The sequence below is a fragment of the Neofelis nebulosa genome, chromosome 8 (genome assembly GCF_028018385.1).
Source record: "Neofelis nebulosa isolate mNeoNeb1 chromosome 8, mNeoNeb1.pri, whole genome shotgun sequence".
Lineage (NCBI taxonomy): Eukaryota > Metazoa > Chordata > Mammalia > Carnivora > Felidae > Neofelis > Neofelis nebulosa.
In genome coordinates, this window is record NC_080789.1 from 48,161,302 (window position 1) to 48,176,133 (window position 14,832).

The following is a 14,832-nucleotide window of genomic DNA, read 5'->3' on the forward strand; positions in this document are numbered from 1 at the left end:
TTTTAAAAAACTTGATATTTCACAGGCTCCCTTGCCCAAAATTTAGTCTGCAGCCTCCACAGGATTATCTATTAAAGACAAACAAAAACCTTCAAAGTTTTCTCCACAAATATTGGTAAAAGCTGTAGCTATCTAAATGGGTAAGCTTAACTTGTCCCATCTGCCAGAATCACCATTTAGATCTAACTGTTCTTTTAGAAGTTTGTAATACAAGTTTGGTATTATTGTACTTGATATAAAATTTAAAAATTTCATAAAATATTTAAATAAAAGCCATAAGACTTCTGTTTTATCTGTCTGGATGTTTATGTGTAGCAATGTATGTATGTTATATAGATGCGGTATTTTTTCCCATCTGGATGGTATACCTAAAAACTGACTTGTAGAAAAGTTCTATTAATTGGCTTGAAGAAAATGTAAGCACTTACATAAATTAAGACTAGTCAAATTAGCTTCTGTTATCTCTACTAGAGATTTGAGATTATAAAATTGTAAATTCAACCTAAGAACAAAAGGTACAATAAAAATGATTTGCTTAATGTATGTCAACATGGCAGAAAAAGCTACGTGTGTAAGTTTTTGTAACTTTTTAGTTTCTTTGAGGAACTAAAGATATTTGGATCTGTTAACATGTTCTTTTTGCCAGATCAACAAGTTATACTATGAAAATGCATGTGTAGAAATTATAAAATGATATCATCATAAATGTGCTAATCTCACAATGTTAGTATGTAACAGTTCACAATTGCTTACTTCTTGGCTTTCATTGGAAATTGTTTTCTAAAGGTTAAGAATTCTAATGAATATATGTAAATGAAACCTACATGTAGAAATAATAAGGGTAAAGAAAAGAAACTTTAGGGAAAGCATACAGGGACAGTAAAATGTGTTTTTGGTAGGGAAAGGTATGAGGTATGAGAATACATTTTTGTTAAGGGGAAAGTAGAGTAATTTGTCCTAATTCAGAGGTTATTTAAATGTTATTTTAGACTAGAAAAAAACCAAAAGACAAAACCTAAATGGACATAGAAAGTTAGGAAAAGAGAGAGAAGCACTAGGAAAGGGAGGAAGGGAAGAAAGGAGGAATTGTTATCTTGTGTGGTCAAGCTGCTGCTGAAATTGAATGAATTTATTTTAAGGGCTTTAAAAGTGAGCTTTAATAGCAATAGTGTGCCTATGCAAAACTGGAATTTAATTTTCTCTCTGTTGAAAGGAGAAATTTTTCTTGGATTATTGTAAAAGATTTTTCTTTACCAGATAAATAACTTGCCTGGAAAATAAGGACTCAGTATCTTATTAAGATAACTGCCTGTGCTTCATGTTCTTTATCAGGTCTTTGATTACGTAAAGATGGAGTCTTAGGGCACCTGGGTGGCTCAGTCAGCGTCTGGTTCATGATTTCAGCTCAGGTCATGATCTCACGGATGGTAAGATTGAGCCCTGCATCGGGCTCTGTGGTGACAGTGCAGAACCTTCTTGGGATTCTCTCTCCTCCTTTCTCTGCCCCTCCCCCGCTCACACTCACTCTCTGTCTCTCTCAAAAACTAAAAAAATAAATAATAAACACTTGGAGAAGAGGAACTCAGAGGAAACAGAGGCAAAATAAAATATAAATTACAATGAATATATCTGAGAAGTAAAAAAATCACATCTATGTAATAAGGAAGTATACTATAATAAATAATCAGAATTTAAAAAGGAGCTCTTGAGATTTAAAAATATGACCACATTAGTAAAACACTTTATAGAAGAATCAAGAGATAAATTTGAGAAACAGTCCCAGAAATAGATAAAAAGACAGAGATGAAAAACAGGAGAGAAACAATGAGAATTAGAGAACAAAGAAATCAAACATCCAATAAATGGAAATTCTTAAAAGGAATTACAGAAGAAAAAATACAAAATAAATGTGCAAAACTGAAGGACACAGATTTCCAGATCAAAAGGCAACCAAGTGCCTGGCATAATGGTGTGGAATAAAATGTATATCAATGCACATCATCATGAAATTTCAGAACAACGGGGAAAAAACAAAATCTTAAAACTTAAGGATAATAATCTTCAACCCACAGTCCTATATACTGTCTAACTATCTAGTGTGAGAGGAGGAAAAAAAAACCATTCTCAGATGTGTAAGGGCAATAAAACTTCACTTCCCTGCACCCTTTATCAGGAAGTCTCTGAAGGACATGTTCTATTTTAAAAGCAAATGAGGGTGCCTGGCTGGCTTAGCTGGTGGAGCATGTGACTCTGGATCTCAGGGTTGTGAGTTGAAGCCCCATGTTGGGTGTAGAGAGTACTCAAAATATTTAAACAAACAAGCAAAAAAAGATGGTGTAGGATCTAGGAAACAGGGATCTAATACAGGAGAGAAGTGAATAAGATCACCAAGACAAAAGAAGAAGTATTGTACAACATTGACAGCCTTCCCATAGGTTAAAGAGAAGCCAATTCAGATTATAGTAAGAGGGTAAAGGGCTCCAGGAGTGTGGACTCCAGGGGGAAAAACCAAACTTAGAGATGGCTTGGAATGTCTGAACCTATTGAAGGGAGTTTGACAACCCTGGCGGAGACTTTGGGTAATGGAATAATACATGAATAAGTACAGGAAAAACTAAGCAACCAGAAAAATAAGGTAATTATTAATACCAATAAAACCCAAAACGTAAGCATGGTAACTCACGTATTATGGTCATCTGTGAGTGTTTGTGCATGCTTGTACAGAAGAACAGCAAGGGCAGGAGGAGGTGAAGGAGAGCTAAATCCTTACCTTCCTTGGTGAAAAAATAGAAAATGTCTATGATTGAAAATCAAGCAATAGTAGAATAAACATACTGTTGAGATACATGGCAGTAAATACTAGAAGAAATAGCTAAAGAAGTTAAAAAGAGATTACCTCTAGTGTTGGGTATTAAATGAGAAAGATTAGGGCAATTTTTCATTAAATTTGATTAATTAAATTTCATGTCATTCAATTGTCATTAAATTGATAACATTTTATTTTACTTTAAAAATATACACATATATGGCACAAAACAGACACTCAGATCAATGGAACAGAATACAGAACCCAGAAATGGACCCACAAACATATGGCCAACTAATCTTTGACAAAGCAGGAAAGAATATCCAATGGAATAAAGACAGCGTCTTCAGCAAGTGGTACTAGGAAAACTGGACAGCAACATGCAGAAGAATGAAACTGGACCACTTTCTTACACCATACACAAAAATAAACTCAAAATGGATGAAAGACCTAAATGTAAGACAGGAAGCCATCAAAATCCTCAAGAAGAAAGCAGGCAAAAACCTCTTTAATTTTGGCTGCAGCAACTTCTTACTCAACACATCTCTAGAGGCAAGGGAAACAAAAGCAAAAATGAACTACTGGGACCTCATCAAAATAAAAAGCTTCTGCACAGTGAAGGAAACAATCAGCAAAACTAAAAGGCAACAGACAGAATGGGAGAAGATGTTTGCAAACGATGTATCAGAAAAAGGGTTAGTATCCAAAATCTATAAAGAACTTACCAAACTCAGCACACAAAAAACAAATAATCCAGTGAAGAAATGTGCAAAAGACATGAATAGACACTTCTCCAAGGAAGACACCCAGATGGCCAAGCGACACACGAAAAATGCTCAACATCACTCATCATCAGGGAAATACAAATCAAAACCACAATAAGATACCACCTCACACCTGTTAGAATGGTTAACATTAACAACTCAGGCAACAACAGATGTTGGTGAGGATACTCAGAAAGTGGATCTCTTTTGCATTGTTGGTGGGAAGGTAAACTGGTGTAGCCACTCTGGAAAACAGTATGGAGGTTCCTCAAAAAATTAAAAATAGAACTACCCTACGTCCCGGGAATTGCACTACTAGGTATCTATCCAAAGGATACAGGTGTGCTGTTTCAAAGGGACACATGCACCCCAATGTTTATAGCGGCACTATCAACAATAGCCAAAGTATGGAAAGAGCCCAAATGTCCATCAATGAATGAATGGATAAAGAAGATGCGGTATACATACACAATGGAGGATTACTTGGCAATCAAAAAGAATGAAATCTTGCTATTTGTAACTACATGGATGGAACTAGAGGGTATTCTAACCAAAATTAGAGAAAGAAAATATATGACTTCACTCATATGAGGACTTTAAGACACAGAACAGATGATCACAAGGGAAGGGAAGCAAAAATAATATAAAAAACGGAGGGGGACAAAACATAAGAAACTCTTAAATATGGAGAACAAACAGAGGGTTACTGGAGGGTTCGTGGGAGGGGGGATGGGCTATGGGTAAGGGGCATTAAGGAATCTACTCCTGAAATCATTGTTGCACTATATGCTAACTAACTTGGATGTAAATAAAAAGGGGAAAAAAAAAGTGCACCTATGTGATGAGCCCTGAGTAATGTACAGAATTGTTGAATCACTGTATTGTATACCTGAAACTAATATAACACTGTACATTAATTATACTGGCATTAAAAAAAATTAAAAAGAAAAAATATACACATATGTTTTGTGATGAAAAAATGAAATAAATAAGCGTTTTGCTTAAGCATCCGACTCTTGATTTTGGCTCAGGTCATGATCTTGTGTTTCATGGGATGGAGACCCATGTTGGTCTCCACACTGTCAGTTTGGGATTCTCTCCCTCTCTCCCTCTTCCCCTACCCACTCACCTCTCTCTCTCTCTTAAAGTAAATAAAATAAACTTTTAAAAAAGTTTTTAAAAAACTCGTATTAATGGAGGGGGGCATTGGCATAGGTTTTGTCAGGGAGTGTTAAATAATCACTAGCCAATGAAGCAGTGCCATTTTCCCGAAGCTGTTAAGGACCTTGGGGGAGTAGCTGTACTCTCCTCTTTACTCTGCTGCTGCTGTCTCTGTGGAGTTTGGCCCAGGGGTGCAGAGGACCTAGTCTCATCTCTGCTGTAGCGGATGGCTCCTAGGACAATATGCAGGGGTGGAAGAGATGGGAGGGTAGGGGTAGGAAGGTAAAGGGGGAACAACACCATCAGGCTGTCCAGGGGCAGGTGATGAAAGGTTAAGGTGAAGTAATTTCGCACTCATCTAATAGAGCTTCATCTAGCTGTGTAATAGCCTGTGCAACAGACCCATCGTCCCTAGCATCTGCTCCTTGCAAGCCCAGCAGCCTGGCCACAGGTCAGTGTGGCTTCCTGTGGGAATATTACCTGCCTCAGGAGCAAGGCTTGACCCTAATCCAAAGATAGCATTTTGCTGGCCCCTGAATTCATGGGTCACTGGCATAGGGTAAGTGAATTGGGTTTGCCTAATCTATACCCTTGTATTTATTCCCCCACAACTTGGTGATCACTTCCCATTCTTTTAGCTCTCGATACCCCTGTAATTTAAGCTCCTGTTCTTTGCAAAAAAGATGAAAAAAACAAGATCATTTCTTTTGTGGGTCTCCTGCCACCACTCAAATCATTTAAGTTTTGCACTTAATTTAGTCTACGGCCTTGCTGTTGCTGTGCTTTGAGTGAGGTAATGGATTCATACTGAGAAGAAATAATATTTAACATACACCAGAGGAATTATTTCTACTGTAATGCCAATGCTGTGCTACAGTAGTCTCTAGTTTCTGGGCTCTACCACAGAGGCATGACTTACTGAGTATGGAACCATCGCGAAGTCTGATCCATAGGACTAGCCTAGTAGGATCTGCCATACACTCTACCCCCGATTACAGAGGAGATTGTGCCATCCCTGATATGTGCTCTGCAGGCACTCTCTTCTCTGCCTCCACACCTGTTGTTTCTGCAATCCGCTATGCAGACACCAAAAGGAGTGCCAGGATGTCTGGTGAAATTATGGCATAGAGAAATGAGGCTGGAGGGGTGAGCAGGACCAGATCTAGGTGCTAATCCCAAAGACAGTGAGATTTAGGACGTAATCCCAAAGACCAGGGGAGACTATTTGTGAGTATTAAACTGGAGAGTAACAGGATCAAAATCTTTAAAAAAAAATCACTCTAGATTGGACTCAGGGGCTGTTGCTAGAGAACTGACAGGTAATCCTGATGGCAGACAATGGGGTATGGAGACAACTGAGGGTTCAAGAGATATTTAGGAGGTTTGAATAATCAAGATTACTGATCACCCAGACTGTTTGGAGATAAAGGACAAAAGATAGATCAATAAGACCAGTTTTTGTTTATAAGATGTTTATGAAGTGTTAGTCACTTTAAATAAACATTACCTGTAATTTTTACAGGATCTTAGAGGGAGGTATTATTTCCAATTTAGAGATGAAAAAAGTAAGTGTCCCGGGGGGCACCTGAGTGGCTTGGTCGGTTAAATGTCCGACTTCAGCTCAGGTCATGATCTTGTGGCTCATGGGTTCAGGTCCCTCATCAGGCTCTGTGCTGATAGCTCAGAGCCTGGAGCCTGCTAAAGTTCTGTGTCTCCCTCTCTCTCTGCCCCTCCCCCACTCATTCTCTGTCTCTGTCTCTCTCTTTAAAAGAATAAACATTAAAAAAAATTTTTTTTTAAATGTGTCCCAGATAAAGTCATTCACTCAAAGAAATGCAGCTGGTCAATGACAGAGCTGGGAGTTAGACTCAGCCTGTTTCCATGGTCTTTTCAATGTACAATACTACCTTGTAAAAACTGAAGTGGAAAGAGAAGAAACTGAATATTGATACCCAATTCTCACCCCTTGACAATTATAAATTCTTTGTCTATCCCTTGTCTAATTTTAGGTCCTGACATAGTTTTGCAAGCCCATTTTACATACTTATTTTTAAAGTATGACTTATCTCTAAGAGGTTGGTCTAACACCTCTTAGATGCCATGGAACAATTAGAGGCTATTTTAAAATGCATATTTCAATATGCTTGGTGTGTGAACAACTAATAAAATAATTCTGGATGGCTTTTTATCCTTTGTGAATACTTTCTAAATACACTATTCTTTCTGCTGTCTTTAAGCTACCACCGCAAATACAGTTAGAACTTTGGCTGGATCTCACTTCCCTGTTTCACATTATAAACATACATTTTCCTTCCCACTTTGGTCATATTACAAAAAACCTTTTCTCAACTTACACAATAATTTGGCATTGAACATTGAGAAATTCTGATGAAATACCGAACTGATTTTTCAAATGTGTGATAAAATGCAGTCTTATTTGCAAAGACATGAACATGTTCCCATTTTGATTTCCTCATTCCAGAAGAGCATTCTGATTTCATTTCTTTACTGAGTATGGTCTTTGGGTTTAAGATTCTGTATGATCTTTTCATTTGTTGCAATGCCAATAAATCTCCTTTCACTGAACTAGAAACCAGTGATTTCAGTCTGCAAATTAGCTCTGTAAAATCGCAAAACATTGGAGAAAAAATTGTTGCAAATAGGAGAACAAGATCATATACTCGAGTGGTACTCCTCCTCCACCTTGACAAACATTTTATTGCTACCCTTAACAAGCAAATAAGACAATATGCTTAGCAAATTATTGGTAATAATTTATATGCATACATGTAACGGAAGATAATTCTATCCTCCCTTCTGCATCACTCTAAGTCATTTTGGATGCAGCCATACTATCTTCTCATCCCTCCACCCCCAACCCCAGGTCAGCCACCTCTGTGAGGTGGCTGGTTGCTGGCATAGGAATAGTCTACTTCCAACTCAGTCAAGTAAGAATTCAACTCACAAACATCGTGCCATTTGCACATGAGTCTCACAATGACCTGACCCAAAGATGATGAGGGTTCTATTAGTGTCTTATGTGTCGAGTTTGGAAAGTAGTTTCCTTGATTGTTGATTCAGAATGATTTTCAATTAAAGAGTAACTTAGTAAATTTAGAAATGTTATAAAAATATAGAATGGTAAACTGTAACCTGCTCTTAAAAATGAGTAGATGTTTGGGGCGCCCGGGTGGCTCAGTGGATTAAGCATCCAACTTCCATTCAGGTCATGATCTCACGGTTTGTGGGTTCAGGCCCCACATCGGGCTCTGTGCTGACAGCTGGGAGCCTGGAGCCTGCTTCAGATTCTGTGTCTCCCTCTCTCACTGCTCCTCCCCCACTCATGCTCTGTCTCTCAAAAATAAATAAACGTTAAAAAAATTTTTTAAAGTGAGTAGATGTCTTAAAATCTAGGAACTTAAGATATTTTTAAGTTTCCTCATAGACGTATACTACCTTTTAAAACAGAAAAGTTGACACACACACACACACACACACACTACTAATTTTTGTGAAAAAATAATAGAAATAGAATAAATCTAGAATACATCTAGAAAAATTACACTTAAAATATCTTCCTTATGTAAGAAATGCAGTCACTGCACACTACATATCTCTGTGGTCTATGAGATCTGGTGTAGACCTGAATTTCATGATGGAACTACTGACAAGGCTTTCCAAGTAGTCTCCTTACCTCTGGATTCTCTCCCCTCTCACCCACTCTGCACCCAGAGCATGTCAGCCTTGAACTCAGAAGACTCGGTGTTTGTATCACGCACATATCAACCACATGTTATCTATAACCTTATTGTCTGTTATTGAGGTTTACTGACATATTGTCCATACATTCATCATCATGAGCTCTTCAAGGGCTTACTCTCCTTTTAGGCCACTCCCTCCACCTTTTCATTTGGAAGAATACTTATGTGTACAATATAGACATTCAACACAACTGATAAATTCACTGTGGAAAAAATGCATTCCACCTACAATTAAGGTGTTACTCTCCTCTCTTGACCACATGTTAAAGTAGGTTTCTGACATTACAAACCATGCAAGAAAGTAATACAAACCTACAAACAAAAACCAATCACAAACCATGAAAGGATGTGCTTCTCGAATCTTAGAGAACAATTAGAAAGACTGGAATTTTAAAATTCCAGGGAGAATTTTTTAAAAATAAAAAGTTAAGGGGCGCCAGGGTGGCTCAGTCAGTTAAGCAGCCGACTTCGGCTCAGGTCATGATCTCGCAGTCCGTGAGTTCGAGCCCCGCGTCGGGCTCTGTGCTGACAGCTCAGAGCCTGGAGCCTGTTTCAGATTCTGTGTCTCCCTCTCTCTGACCCTCCCCCGTTCATGCTCTGTCTCTCTCTGTCTCAAAAATAAAATCAATGTTAAAAAAAAAATTAAAAATAAAAAAATAAAAAGTTAACTCAGGTCTCTGGAATAAAGTAGAAATATGACCATATGTTTGAGACACAGGATTCCTCATGCTAATGTAGGTAAAACATTTTTGGAGGTATGATTCAACACTTCATTTAAAGGTAGTAAAGGGAAAAAAATCTCCACTTCAATTGCCAAGAAATTATCTATGAGTAATTGTATTACATATGAAGTTCCTGTGTAACATTTTCTTATAAAATTTTTATTATAAAATCCACCAATTAATTCAATAATTAATAGAGGTTTATTGGATATCTTCTATGTAAGAGGCACTGTATTAATGCTAAGGATAGCAGGTTGACTGTTTTCTTCTACAAGACATGCAAACTAACAATTACAATCCAATATAATAGTTGCTTTAATGTTGCTCTGTACAAAGTGCTGATGGAGTGTGAAGGGAACCTGAAGTCTGTCAGGAAGAGACCGTGAAGGCTTCACAGCATTTCAGCTGAATGAGATTTTGAGGAAGAATAGGATTTTATTTGGTGGGCAGGTGGGTTAGGAGGCTCATGGTAGAAACTTTTAGTGCTCGCTCCTGTCTGGTTCTCTCTCCTTCCAGGCACAGAGAAAGATTATACTTTCCCACTCTTTTGTAGTTAGGCAGAGCTATGTAACTAGTTCTGTCAGCGGGCTAGGGGTAGAAGTGACATGTGACACTTCTAAGCTGAAGCATTTGATTGCTAGTGCAAAACATTCCAGGACCTTTTATCTGCTTTAACAACTAGTGAAGTTGTAAGTTATCAGAAGGTGTAATTACCCGATGATGGAAACTGTCAGCCTAGGTGCCTGAGTGACTTTGTGGAGCAGAACCACGATGACATTATGACATGGACAAGAAATAAATTGTGTGCTAAGCCATTAAAATTTGGGGACTGTTTTGTTATTTCAGCATTGCAGATAGGGGTAAAGCATTTAAAAATAAAAGAAAGGAAGAATAGACCAGTTTCCCATGCAAAAGAATTTGTGCCTTCCAGGAAGTGGAATACAGCTCCACATTCCTGAAGTGTGGGCTGTGCACAGTGAATTCCTTCCAAAGAATACAGCATAGAAGGGGGTGGGGAGAAGAGATTAATTTTGCAGTGGAGAAACATAACAAATTCTACTTTGGCCAGTGGATCGAGATTAATATTAACAGTGATAGGTTATGTTGATAGCATGCACCCTAGATATGATGTGAAAATTGTACATTCCCTCTGTGGTCTTCCTCTCCAAAATATGTAACCCTAAGCCTAATAATGAGGAAAACATCAGGTAAGTCCCAATTAATGGATATTCTATAAAATATCTGACCAATACTCATCAAAATTGTCTAGGTCACCAAAAACAACGAAAGTTTGAGAAATTATTACAGCCAAAAGGAACCAAAAGAGACATTACATGTAACATATATGTAACATAGTACCCTGGATAGGATCCGGGAACAGAAGAAGGGTATTTGGTAAAAATAAAGAAATCTGAATAAAGTAGGAACTTTATTTAATAATAACATATCAATATTGGCTCATTAATTGTCACAAGTGTACCATACTGATGTAAGATGTTAATAATGGGGGTGAGTGGGTATGGGGTGTACTGAAACTGTCTGTACTATCTTGCAATTTTTATGTAAATCTCATACTATTCCAAAATAAAGTTGATTTTTTTAATAAGGAGTAAGATAGAACATGGTGTGTTTTGTAAATTCCTTTTATTTTTTTTTAATTATTTTTAAGTTTATTTTGTGTGTGCGTGAGAGAGAGAGAGAGAGAGAGCACGACCACAAGTGAGGGAGGGGCAGAGAGAGAAGGAGAGACAGAATCCCAAGCAGGCTCAGCACCATCAGTGCAGAGCCCGATGTGGGGCTCTAACTCATGAACTGTGAGATCATGACCGGAGCTGAGATCAAGAGTTGGATGCTTAACCAACCCAGACGCCCCTGGAAATTTATTTATTTATTTTAAATTGTTTTAATTTATTTTCAAGAAAGAGAGACAGAGAGACAGAGCACAAGTGGGGGAGGGGCAGAAAGAGAGGGAGACACAGAATTCAAAGTAGGCTCCAGGCTCTGAGCTGTCAGCACAAAGCCCCATGTAGGGCCCAAACTCACGAACCGTGAGATCATGTCCTGAGCCTAAGGTGGACGCTTAACTGACTGAGACACTCAGGAGCCCCTGGAAATTTCTTTAAATCGAGGAGTGAAGTGAAGGGTTTCGGTAGGTAAGCAAAAGATCTTTTATGCTATTCAAAGGCCGGGTGAGAAATCTCTAGTAAATCTATGGATAGGATTCAGGGGTATTGCAAAATCTCTGAAATTTTATGAAATTATATTGTGTACATGTATGTTGTTCTCAGAAGAAAGTCAAAAACTTTATTATTCATTTGTTTTTAAAGGGAAAAGGACCTAAAATATGTTAATAATCCTCACTGAAGACAATATAGAAACTCTGAAATGTTCTGAGCAAGAAAATTGACACAATTATATTTTTTGCATAAATCACTTTTTGGTAGTACAGACTAAGGTGATAGCGTGTGCATGTATTTGAAGAAGAAAGGCAGGAATAAAGGCAAGATGATAATAACGACAGTGACCTTCAAACTGTTTGATTGTGGTCCACTTCGCATGAGGGAGAAATGATCCTATAAATTACCTTACCATACCACTGTCACTTTCCTGAGGAAGAAGAACTGAGTCATTAGGATGAAATGTCATTTTTTCAAAAACCAAAACTTGATGGAATGATCTATATCTATCTATCTATCTATCTATCTATCTATCCAGATATAGATATATATCTACTTTAGCATTCAGGTTGTAAGTGTGCATCATTAGTTCATAAAAATGAAAAAAAAAAGGTTCAGTTTTGATCAATTCATACTCTTAGGAGGACTGTGGACTACAAATCATTCTTTGAGAGACTGCTGTTACAATCTACAAAAGAAATAATGAGACCAAGATAGAAGAAGGTAGGAGGTACAGAGTAGAAGGGACAGATAAGACATACCAAGGGATCAGAATCAGCAGAGTTTTTTGATTGCTTGGAGGAGGAGATATAAGGCAGAGGGGAAAAGCTAACTTGATTTTTTGGTTCCTGGTGAACGATTTATGGGGAATGCAGGGTGGCGGATAAACCTGGAGGAGGATACAGTGGGTAGGAGATGATGAGTCTATTTTGAATGTTTGAGATCCCAAGTGGATACACCTGGGAGGCAACTGGATCCTGGGATCTTTCAGTTCAGCAAAGGGGGTCTAAGTTCCTAACTCAGGGAAGTGAAACATTCATATCGTAGTTTGATTTCTCTATCATTTACAATAATAAATAGGAATTCCAATTTTTGAAAGAAATTTGATAATATGTCTTAAAATAGACAATGAGGATGAGGGAGGGAAGAAGTAGAGCCAATTAAGAATCCCTGAGATATGGCAAGAGCAACTACATATTTATGATTAGAAATTCTTGCTGAATGAAGTTTCCATTGCCTAATTCCTTGAAATTCTGTTCCATGCATCTTTGTATTTCCTTACCAATCTTTCCCTCTTTACATCATGGAATTTAAGTGTTCATTATTTGTTGCTGCTACTGTTGGGACTGTTTTACTTTTCATTGATATATAATCTACATCTAGCAAAGTTCACAATTTTTAAGTGTACAGCTGAAGGAATTTTTACATATTTCTGTGTAAATGAACACAACCCAGAAGGTTCACTTATGCCTCCTTCCAATCAACACTTCTCCAAAGATAGCCACCATTTTGATCTGTATTACCATTAGTTTTTCCTGTTCTGAGCTTCATAAAAATGGAATCACAGAGTATGTTTTCTTCATGTGTGGCTCACCTCATTCCACAGTATGTCTCTGAGGCTCGATAATCTGTTGCCACTCTGTTGCAGTAGTTCATTTTTCCTGTGTAATATTATCCCACGATTTGTATAAATATACCTCAATTTGGCCCTCTCTCTGCTGCCACTGCTGGTGCCTGCACTGGTGCCTGCCACCCCTCCTTGCCTCTCCTCTCCAGGCCAAAGGCTGGGGGACCAGAGCAAGACACAGGGATCATGTTCCAACGCAAGCTGACAGTTCTTGACAACAACAATCCTGCTGGCTTCATTCAACTGTAAAGATGAAACAGAAGTTAGAAACTTTAGGGGCACCTGGGTGGCTCAGTCGGTTAAGCGTCTGACTTTGGCTCAGGTCATGATCTCATGGTTCATGGGTTTGAGCCCCGCGTCGGGCTCTCTGCTGTCAGCACACAGCCCGCTTCAGAAACTCTGCCCTGCCTTCCGCCCTCTCCGCCTCTCCCCTGCTTGCTCTCTCAAAAATAAATAAACATTAAAAAAATAATTTAGAAACTTTATTTTTGGCTTGAAGACCAGAAAACCAGACACTATTAGATTGAAAACAGGTAATTTAAGAAACATCCACAGCAGTGATTGGCCCAAGTTCTTTGAAAAGTATCTCAGAGGGGCGCCTGGGTGGCTCAGTCGGTTGAGCGGCCGACTTCAGTTCAGGTCACGATCTCGCGGTCCGTGAGTTTGAGCCCCGCGTCAGGCTCTGGGCTGATGGCTCGGAGCCTGGAGCCTGCTTCCGATTCTGTGTCTCCCTCTCTCTCCACCCCTCCCCCATTCATGCTCTGTCTCTCTCTGTCTCAAAAATAAATTAAAAAAAAAACGTTAAAAAAAAAAAAAGAAAAAAAGAAAAGTATCTCAGAGATGTTAACTGTCCTTTCAAGATTCAAGATGACGAGAAGTAATTGACAGGCTTCTTGGCTTAGCTATTAGACTTGAATATGGAGATAATGCTGAAAAGTACAAGGATTTGGTAGCTGATGACAGAAAAAAATGCTGACAACACAGCTAAAAATGCAGAGCCATTGATCAATTTGGATGTAAATAATCCCAATTTCAAGCCTGGTGTAATGACTTTGGCTGACCTTCAGATTCAGTGTCATGATGATTACCTGATAATCCTAAAGCAATTCAAATTTTGGTCCAGGATGCAGTTGTTAAAGCAAATCAAACAAAAGAGGACTTGCCTATTGCTGTAGACAAACATATTCTTGGTTTTGACACAGGAGATGCAGTTCTTAATGGAGCTGCTCAAATTCTGTGATTGCTACATATACAATTGCTCAGAGAGCTGCAGACAAAAATTAATGAAGCCATAGCAGCTGTTCAGACAATTATTGCTGATCCAAAGACAGACCGCAGACCGGGGAAAGTTGGAAGGTGAACATTTTAGGATTTCAGCTTCTCACCTACATAGTACAATTGGGAACCATCTATGCTCTGGCATGTGTTTGGAAATCAAATGTCACGTTTTTGAGGGAAGAATCCTAAAAAATTGATTATGTTCTCGAGATTTACCATCATCGCTCTTTCTTTAATAAAGTTCAGGAAAGTGGGGAAAAATATACCACAATTTATCCATTCTACTATTGGTGGATAATTTTTTCTTTCTTTTTTTTTTTTTTTTTTGGTAAATACGAGTAAAGTTGCTATGCACATTCCTGCACATGTTTTTGGTAGGCATATGCATGCATCCTCTTGAGTATCATCCAATAAACAGAACTGTTGGGTCTAGCACAGGTGTTTGTTTGGCTTTAGTAAATTTTGCCAGTATTCCCAAATAGTTGTGCATCCTTTCCCTTCCACCAGCAGTGATTAAAGTTCCCATTTCTCCACAC

At 38.3% G+C, this 14,832-nt stretch overlaps 1 pseudogene; it reads left to right on the forward strand.

The window, feature by feature from the left end:
• Nucleotides 1-5,655: 5,655 nt before the first annotated feature.
• On the forward strand, nucleotides 5,656-14,544 carry LOC131483804 (RNA transcription, translation and transport factor protein-like; annotated as a pseudogene).
• The last annotated feature ends 288 nt before the right edge of the window (nucleotides 14,545-14,832 follow it).